Below are 10,885 nucleotides of genomic sequence, written 5' to 3' on the forward strand. Positions count from 1 at the left end.
TCATATGGTATATGTGTTTCGGTGCCTGCTTTATCTTACTTAGCATAATATCCTTGATGTTATTCATGCTGTTGCAGAAGAATTTCTTTCTTTTTAAGACTGAACAGTATTCCACTGTGCATAAGTACTACATTTTTTTAAAGCCATTTATTCATTGATGGACGTTTAGGTTGATTTCACATTTTGGCTCTTGTGAAAAGTGCTGCAATAAACATGGGAATGTAGATATCTCTTCAACATATTGATTTCAGTTTCTTTGGATAGATACCCAGAAGTGAGGTTCCTACATCATATGTTAATTCTATTTTTAGTCTTTCTGAGGAAATGCCATACTGTTTTCCATAATGGCTGAACTAATTTACATTCCCACTAACAGTGTACCTGTATGAGGGTTCCTTTTAGTTCAGGTCCTCATCAGCACTTACCTTTCTTTTTGATAACAGTCATTCTAACAGATATGAGGTAATATCTCACTGTGGCTTTAGTTTTCATTTCCCCATTGATTACTGCTATTGAGCATTTGTTATTTTTTTTCATGAACACATTGGCTATACATATGTCTTCTTTGGCAAAGTACGTGTTCAAAAACTCTGTCCATTTTTAATCATTTTTTTTCCTTGCTACTGAGTAGTTTGAGTTCCTTGTATATTTGGATATTAATTCCTTATTAGATATATAGGTTGCAGATATTTTTCCCATTCTGTAGGTTGTTTCTTCACTTCGTTGATTGTTTCCTTGATTGTGCAGAAGCTTTTAGTTTGATGTAATCTCATTTGATTGTTTTTTCTTTTATTGCCTATGCTTTCAGATCATACTCAATAAATCTTTGCTCAGACCAATGTCATGGAGATTTTCCCCTATGTTTTATCCTAGCAGTTCTATGTTTAAGTTTTAGATCTTTTGTATTTAATCCATTTTGAGTTCATTTTTGTATATGGTGAGAGGTAAGGGTCTAATTTCATTCTCTGCTGTGGATATCTGGTGTTTTAAAGCACCACTTGTTAGAGAGACTGTCCTTTTTCCATTGTGTGTTCTTGGCAATTTTGTCAATAATCAATTTATTATAACTGTGTGTGTTTATTTCTGGGTTTTCTATCCTGTTCAATTGATCAATGTGTCTGTTTTTATGCCAGCACCATACTGTTTTGATTATACTAGCTTTATAATATATTTTGAATTCAGGGAGTGAGATGCTTTTGGCTTTGCTCTTTTTGCTCGAGACTCTTTGGTTGTTTGGGGTCTTTAGTGGTTCCATACAAATTTTAGAATTGTTTTTTCTATTTTTGTGAAGGTGACATTGGAATTGTGATGCAGTTTGCCTTGAATCTGTATATCACTTTTGGTAGTATGGACATTTTAACCATATTAATGGTTCTAATCAGTGAACATGGATATCCTTCTATTTGTGTTTTCAATTTCTTTCATTAGTGTTTCAGTATACAGATCTTTAAACTTTTTTGGTTAAATTCACACTAAGTAGTCTATTTTGTTGTTGCTATCGTAAATAGAATTATTTTTCTAGGATTTTTTTGGGTGGTTTGTATATAGAAGCATGACTAACTTTTGTACATTGATTTTGTATATCCTGCAACTTTACTATATTTATTTATTCTAATAGCTTTTGGTGGAGTCTCTAGGCTTTCATACTTATCAGATTCATTTTGTCTGCAGCTAGAGACAGTTTCCCTGCTTCCTTCCCCATTGGGCTGAATTTTTTTTTTCTTTCTTTTGCCTAATTGCTCTGGCTACGACTTTCGATACTATGTTGAAAAGAAGTAGTGAAAGTGGGCATACTTGTCTTGTTCTTGATCTTAGATGAAAAAATTTCAACTTTTCACCTTTGAGTATAGTGTTAGCTGTTGGTTTATCATATATGGCCTTTATTATGTTTATGTACATTCCTTCTATTGAGAGTTTTTATTATAAAAAAGGTCAAATGCTTACAAAAACTATAACCCATGAATACTTGAATACTTATAAAAATTATCACCCATGAACAGCTTTTAGTCCAAAGTTCATTTATAAATTTACTGTCAAGCATTCAGAATTTTCCAAAGACACAATCTTATAGAATCACAGAATTGTAGAACAGGAAGTCAACTCAATCCTCTAGTGGAAACTCGTTAACTTAAATATGATTGTTAATCATTGTTCTTTAAAACAAAAAAGCTAACTAACAAAGTCATAGAGTACCCAATTTTCCTTAATTTGCTCAAAATATATCGAAATGTTATGCTTTTATAATAAAGAGGAAAATAACATTTTAAAATTTATAGTAATTAATGAAAAATTTAAAAATTGAGTGTTTCTTTCTCACTGTTTCAGTACCTTTAATTAGAAAAGTATTAAGAGTTTGATACCGATAATTATGATAATTTTAAGGAGGTTCCTGGAAAACCATAAGGCCTTTAGAGTATATTCATTATTAATTTTTGTTTCAAAATATCTTACTTTCCTCTTCTCTTTTTTCACTCACAGGATGTTGGTGAGAACCTTTCTTTTTCTTAATGAGAATGTTTTGATAATTCTGTTGGCTTTCCAGACATAATTAGACATGTATTTTTGTCTTAAAAAATAAAGAAATAAAGAAATAGGGGACTTTTATTTTTATGGATATAAAGTTTGAAAGAGAAAGGAAAGGTAGGAGAGCTTTAAAAAGATGGTTTATGTACACATAAAAGAAATGATCTGAGCTTTGAGCCATTAAATATTGCTTTGTCTGGAATGAAGCCATTTTTTATTTTGAGGTTTCCTCTGATGACCACTAGCTGGCACTGTCAATCCAGAACAGTCCTGTCTTTTGGGATGGCTGAAAATGTGGGCAGAGATTGGTGGGATCTTACATTTATTCAATAGGTTGTTAACATTTATTCAATAGGTTGTTAATTCAAGTCATGCCTATTAATCATATTTTACCTAACATGTACACTCTTATAGCCAATTGTTTAGGCAAGGTTTTCTACCTCGGGCGGTACCTTCACTAGGGGGCATTTGAAATGTACACATATTTATAGTTATTACCATGACTCAAAGGAAGTAGGGATTTTAAACCTTTAGTAATGTACAGTAAAATCTTGCACATTGTCCCAACCAAAATGTCAGTAGTTCTCCTTCTGCCATCCTCCCTTCTTCTTAAGGAACACTGGTTTAGACGATATTATCTTAAACTTTCTCAAATTAGAGGAGTTGCTATAGATAATTGCTAAAGATTTCATTAACCTTCAGATTTCCCTAGATCTTGATTTCAGAAACAAACTCATTCTTTCCTGAAAACTCACTTTCTTTCTCTATTTCTATACGTATCACTACAGTTAGACTGTAAACTCCTGGGGAAAAAAAGCAACACTATTTGTTTGGTGCACCTGGGAATTTTTATTGCTTATTTCAGTGCATGATACATAGGTGACATTCAAAAAATACTTGTGGAAGGCCTGCATTTACCCAGTAATTAAAGCATGAAAATCTTGCAGGCATGTTTTGTTACCTTTTCTCTTTATTTCTCCATGTGTTATAATTAGATTCTACTGCTCCATTGTATCTCTACTGTTTATCACTCATTTTTTAATCTACTACTCCACTCTAGCTTTTATTACCTGAATCCAGGACTACCAAACTTCTAAGTGGAATTACATTCTCAAATCTCTTCTCATCTTAATTCCACATTTTGTACTAGAACAAGTTAAATCTATTTTATTCACATGTTTTAACAGATTAATTTTTGAATACTTTTGGCTTTATAAAAAATTTGAGTAGAAAGTATAACTTCCACATATACCTTGACCCCTCCTTCCTAGTTTCCCATATTATCAATATCTTGCAGAAGCATGGTAAGTGTGTTGCAGTTTTTAGCCAGTGTTGATATATTACTATTAACTAAAACCCATTTACATTAGGGATTACTGCTTGTGTTGAACATTGTAGGGCTTTTGACAAGTATATAATGACGTGGGTCAACCATTCCATGTAATGATGTATGTTCAACATTACAGAATAGTTTTACTACTCTAAAAATCTTCTGCTCCATCCCTTCTCCCTCCCTTCTCCCTAGCCTCAACCCCTGACAACCACTGATTTTTTCCTATGTCTCCATAATTTTGCCTTTTTTAGAATGTCATATAGTTGGAATAATACTGTATATATTATTTTCAGATTGCCTTCTGTCTTAGTCTGTTTTCTGTTGCTGTAAAACAATATCAGAGATTGGATAATTTATAAAGAAAATAAATTTATTTCTCACACCTCTGGGGGCTGGGAAGTCAAAGGGCATGAGACTGGCATCTGTCAAGGGTCATCTTATGGTATAAGGGTGGAAAGCGAAAGCAAGCTTTTGAAAGATAGAGAAGATAGAGAAAGACACCAAGGACTAGACTTGCTTTGTATCAACTCTCATGATAATTAACCTGGTAATGTGATAATGGCATTAATTCATGAGTCGTACCCTCATGACTCAATCACCTTTATTAAGCCCCACCTTACAACACTGTGGCACTGGGGATTAAGTTTCAAAAGCGTGAATTTTGGGTGGCACATTTAAACCACAGCAGCTTCCTTCACTAAACAATATGTATTTAAGTTTTTTTCTCTGTGTGTGTGTGCGTGTGTGTATTTGGCTTGATAGCTCATTCCTTTTAATGCTGAATAATATTTATTGTATGGATATACTAATCTACATATATTTGTGTTTCATGCTTAATTTTTATTTCATGAATTTATTGTATGGATCTACATATATATAGTGTGTGTGTGTGTGTGTGTATGTGTGTGTATTTGGCTTGATAGCTCATTCCTTTTATTGCTGAATAGTATTTATTGTATGGATATACCACGAGTATACCACATATTGTATTCAAATACAATATGATATATCTTTTATATACAAAGACCACACACTTAAACGTAAATCTATAAATTAAATATCTACTGGTTCACTGAAACGTATATAAAGACACAAAAAAGGCTAAAATAATATTCACTGATTTAATATGGGTTTTCTCTGAGGGTGATGAAAAAATTCAGTGTTAAGCGATGGTCAGAATAGTGGTCAAAATAAAATTCAAAGTAACTTATGTTGTTTTCAATTTTACAAGAGATTTTTCTGTTGCATGTGTACTCTTTGAATTACTAATTTAAAAAGAAATGAGTACACAAATTCAAGATTTACTATAAAGCTACAGCAATCAAGACTATGTGGTATTAGCAAAATAGACAAATGGATCAATTAAACAGAATACAGAGGTTATGAATAGACCCACACAAATATGTCAACTGATCTTTAACAGAGGAGCAAGCCAATTCAATAGAGAAAGTATGGATTTTCAATAAATGATACTAAAACAACTGGATATCCATATCCAAAAACAAAAAATTATGTGTCTAGACAGAGACCTTACATTATTCACAAAATTAACTAAAAATGGATCATAGACCTAAATTTAAAATGCAAAAGTATAAAACCATATAAGATAACAAAGGAAAAAATCTAGGTAACGTTGGGTTTGGTGATGACTTCTTAGGTAATACACCAAAAGCATGACTGATGAAAAATAAAATGATTAAGCTGAACTTCCTTAAAATTCAAATCTTCTCCTCTGCTGAAGAAACTGTTAGAAGAATAAAAAGGCAATGCAATTTACTTATGTAACAAACCTGCACGTGTACCCCTGAACCTAAAATAAAAGTGAAAAATAAAAATAAAAAATCTGGTTTATATACCCAATGGAATACTATTCAGCCCTAAGGAAGAATGAGATCTTGCCATTTGCCACAACATAGATGAACCCAGAGGCCCTTACGTTAAGGTAAATAAGCCAGACACAGAAAGTAAAATACTTCTTGATCTCACTTATATGTGAAATTAAAAAAATTGCAAATACAGAGATAGAGAACAGTGGTTACTAGGGGCAAGGGTGAAGGGAGGAAATGGGGAAATGTAGATCAGAGGACACAAAGTAGAATATATGTAGGATGAACAAGTGAAGATATCTAATACACAATATGAGGACTATAGGCAATAACATTGCACTGTATTTGGGATTCAAACTAAATGAGTAGATTTGAGCTGTTCTTGCCACACACAATAAAAATGGGTAACTATATGAAATGATGGATATGTTAATTTGCTTCCCTATAGAAATATTTTTATTTTCTGTGTGTATTCTATAACATCATATTGTACACTTAAATTATACAGTAAAAATAAAATTTAAAGATACTGGTAATTCTGGGAGGGCGGAGCAAGATGGCCGAATAGGAACAGCTCCAGTCTCCAACTCCCAGCGCGAGCGACACAGAAGACCGGTGATTCGAAAGCTAGCAGAAGGCTAGAAATAACTAAGATCAGAGCAGAACTGAAGGAGATAGAGACACAAAAAACTCTCCAAAAAATCAATGAATCCAGGAGTTGGTTTTTTGAAAAGATCAACAAAATTGACAGACCACTAGCAAGACTAATAAAGAAGAAAAGAGAGAAGAATCAAATCGACGCAATTAAAAATGATAAAGGGGATATCACCACCGACCCCACAGAAATACAAACTACCATCAGAGAATACTATAAACACCTCTACGCAAATAAACTGGAAAATCTAGAAGAAATGGATAATTTCCTGGACACTTACACTCTTCCAAGACTAAACCAGGAAGAAGTTGAATCCCTGAATAGACCAATAGCAGGCTCTGAAATTGAGGCAATAATTAATAGCCTACCAACCAAAAAAAGTCCAGGACCAGATGGATTCACAGCTGAATTCTACCAGAGGTACAAGGAGGAGTTGGTACCATTCCTTCTGAAACTATTCCAATCAATAGAAAAAGAGGGAATCCTCCCTAACTCATTTTATGAGGCCAACATCATCCTGATACCAAAGCCTGGCAGAGACACAACAAAAAAAGAGAATTTTAGACCAATATCCCTGATGAACATCGATGCAAAAATCCTCAATAAAATACTGGCAAACCGGATTCAGCAACACATCAAAAAGCTTATCCACCATGATCAAGTGGGCTTCATCCCTGGGATGCAAGGCTGGTTCAACATTCGCAAATCAATAAACGTAATCCAGCATATAAACAGTACCAAAGACAAAAACCACATGATTATCTCAATAGATGCAGAAAAGGCTTTTGACAAAATTCAACAGCCCTTCATGCTAAAAACGCTCAATAAATTCGGTATTGATGGAACGTACCTCAAAATAATAACAGCTATTTATGACAAACCCACAGCCAATATCATACTGAATGGGCAAAAACTGGAAAAATTCCCTTTGAAAACTGGCACAAGACAGGGATGCCCTCTCTCACCACTCCTATTCAACATAGTGTTGGAAGTTCTGGCTAGGGCAATTAGGCAAGACAAAGAAATCAAGGGTATTCAGTTAGGAAAAGAAGAAGTCAAACTGTCCCTGTTTGCAGATGACATGATTGTATATTTAGAAAACCCCATTGTCTCAGCCCAAAATCTCCTTAAGCTGATAAGCAACTTCAGCAAAGTCTCAGGATACAAAATTAATGTGCAAAAATCACAAGCATTCTTATACACCAGTAACAGACAAACAGAGAGCCAAATCAGGAATGAACTTCCATTCACAATTGCTTCAAAGAGAATAAAATACCTAGGAATCCAACTTACAAGGGATGTAAAGGACCTCTTCAAGGAGAACTACAAACCACTGCTCAGTGAAATCAAAGAGGACACAGACAAATGGAAGAACATACCATGCTCATGGATAGGAAGAATCAATATCGTGAAAATGGCCATACTGCCCAAGGTAATTTATAGAATCAGTGCCATTCTCATCAAGCTACCAATAAGTTTCTTCACAGAATTGGAAAAAACTGCTTTAAAGTTCATATGGAACCATAAAAGGGCCCGTATTGCCAAGACAATCCTAAGTCAAAAGAACAAAGCTGGAGGCATCACGCTACCTGACTTCAAACTATACTACAAGGCTGCAGTAACCAAAACAGCATGGTACTGGTACCAAAACAGAGATATAGACCAATGGAACAGAACAGAGTCCTCAGAAATAATACCACACATCTACAGCCATCTGATCTTTGACAAACCTGAGAGAAACAAGAAATGGGGAAAGGATTCCCTATTTAATAAATGGTGCTGGGAAAATTGGCTAGCCATAAGTAGAAAGCTGAAACTGGATCCTTTCCTTACTCCTTATACGAAAATTAATTCAAGATGGATTAGAGACTTAAATGTTAGACCTAATACCATAAAAATCCTAGAGGAAAACCTAGGTAGTACCATTCAGGACATAGCCATGGGCAAAGACTTCATGTCTAAAACACCAAAAGCAACGGCAGCAAAAGCCAAAATTGACAAATGGGATCTCATTAAATTAAAGAGCTTCTGCACAGCAAAAGAAACTACCATCAGAGTGAACAGGCAACCTACAGAATGGGAGAAAATGTTTGCAATCTACTCATCTGACAAAGGGCTAATATCCAGAACCTACAAAGAACTCAAACAAATTTACAAGAAAAAAACAAACAATCCCATCAAAAAGTGGGCAAAGGATATGAACAGACATTTCTCAAAAGAAGACATTCATACAGCCAACAGACACATGAAAAAATGCTCATCATCACTGGCCATCAGAGAAATGCAAATCAAAACCACAATGAGATACCATCTCACACCAGTTAGAATGGCGATCATTAAAAAGTCAGGAAACAACAGGTGCTGGAGAGGATGTGGAGAAATAGGAACACTTTTACACTGTTGGTGGGATTGTAAACTAGTTCAACCATTATGGAAAACAGTATGGCGATTCCTCAAGGATCTAGAACTAGATGTACCATATGACCCAGCCATCCCATTACTGGGTATATACCCAAAGGATTATAAATTATGCTGCTATAAAGACACATGCACACGTATGTTTATTGCAGCACTATTCACAATAGCAAAGACTTGGAATCAACCCAAATGTCCATCAGTGACAGATTGGATTAAGAAAATGTGGCACATATACACCATGGAATACTATGCAGCCATCAAAAAGGATGAGTTTGCGTCCTTTGTAGGGACATGGATGCAGCTGGAAACCATCATTCTTAGCAAACTATCACAAGAACAGAAAACCAAACACCGCATGTTCTCACTCATAGGTGGGAACTGATCAATGAGATCACTTGGACTCAGGAAGGGGAACATCACACACAGGGGCCTATCATGGGGAGGGGGGAGGGGGGAGGGATTGCATTGGGAGTTATACCTGATGTAAATGATGAGTTGATGGGTGCAGCACACCAACATGGCACAAGTATACATATGTAACAAACCTGCACGTTATGCACATGTACCCTACAACTTAAAGTACAATAATAATAAATAAATTAAAAAAAAAAATTAAAGATACTAAAAATATATGTAATTTTCAATTTGAGATTTTCCACTTAGTTCTTCAAGTTTGATTGGCTATTTTTGATAGTCTCTTGTTATTAATCATAACTGTGATTCCCTCCTTTATTTTCATAAAGATCTTATATATAACTCTTTTATATTTTATGTCTAACATAGGGTAATTTATAGGCTTAGGGATATAAATCTGATGTTGTTGCTGCTGGCTTGCACTTATGGCAGCTTATCTTTCCAGGTGATCTTTCTGTGAAAGATTTGCTTATTAGCATGTAGTAGTAACATGTGGCCTAAATTATGAAAAATTCTTCAACAGAAAATTTATATCTATCTCTTCCTAGACTCAGTGTGCACCATCAAGCTAAGCTACTCCATTCTCCTTCAAGAGTCCTTCCACAAAGATGGCTGGGCTCCCCTCCTTGTTCCTCGGTCATGGCTCAATTCCTCCCACCCATGCTCCTTCGTATCAATGACTGCCTTTAGAACACCGTACCCCTCCTCTCTGCCCATTGCTCACATCTCAAGTATCCACTCACTTTCCCCCTTCTTTTCTTGCAATGTGGTGGGCCTTGGAGACCTAGGTCACCTTTCATAAGACCAGTAATGCATCAGAAATTTGTTATGCAGGATATGTGCAACAACAGGGCTCTTTAGAGAATCAAGACTGCCATGCTGCAAAAAGCTTGAAGACTTTTTTTCTTTTTTTGCATTTTGGCATGTGTGCATATAAGGTGTGTTCTAAGGTGTGTTAGAAGGTGTGTTCTTCTAAGGTGTAAGATAGGTTCTACCCTACCAGTATATGAGTGCCAGATATTTCCTTTTTAATAGTTCTGTTCTAATGATCAACATTTTTCCTGAGTCTGTGTCTAGGTACTTTTTAACAAATCTTTCTCATAACTAGATTTTTCTAGTCTTAATAGCGTTTAACATGACAGGCACTGCATTTATATGTACTGCTACAGGAAGATTTAATGGTGACTCACATTCTTGTCCTTTTTTCCATTAAAAGTGAGGCTTCTAGCCCTGTGATTTTAATAAAAATTTAAAAACTGTCTGATATCTAAATGCTGTACATTCTGTACCTGGATTTACATTAACAGTTAACATTTTTACATGCCTAATATACTATTAACAGTGGGTCTGAAGTTTTACTTTTATTATTTCTAGCTACTATAACAATCCTAAAGATAGGAAGTCCTTTTCTAAAGATAAAAAAATAAATGAAAGGTTTAAATACTTCATATAAGGTTATAGGACTTCAGTTTTATGTGCAAATCGTATATTGATTCTCAAAATAGGGAGAACTTTAGTTAGTTATTTCAGGGGAAGTAAATTTTTATGACTGATCAATATCTCTCTTCAGAGGTTTACATTCAATCTTGCAGTTAATTTTGTCAAACAGATCTTTAAATTTTCCTTTAGTACTTTATGAAAATGAAAAGTTTGAGATTAATCTTAATGTTTAATTGCGATAGCATGTGGAACTTCTTTGAAAAAATATAATTTTGA

The 10,885-nt window shown here is 34.6% G+C and overlaps 1 protein-coding gene across 2 annotated transcripts in view; it reads left to right on the plus strand.

Moving 5' to 3' along the window:
- The window catches only part of CNBD1 (cyclic nucleotide binding domain containing 1), a 785,154-nt gene that overhangs the window by 24,947 nt on the left and 749,322 nt on the right, over positions 1 to 10,885 (plus strand). The gene's annotated exons all lie outside the window — the stretch shown is intronic.

The sequence above is a fragment of the Macaca fascicularis genome, chromosome 8 (genome assembly GCF_037993035.2).
Source record: "Macaca fascicularis isolate 582-1 chromosome 8, T2T-MFA8v1.1".
Taxonomy (NCBI): Eukaryota; Metazoa; Chordata; class Mammalia; order Primates; family Cercopithecidae; genus Macaca; species Macaca fascicularis.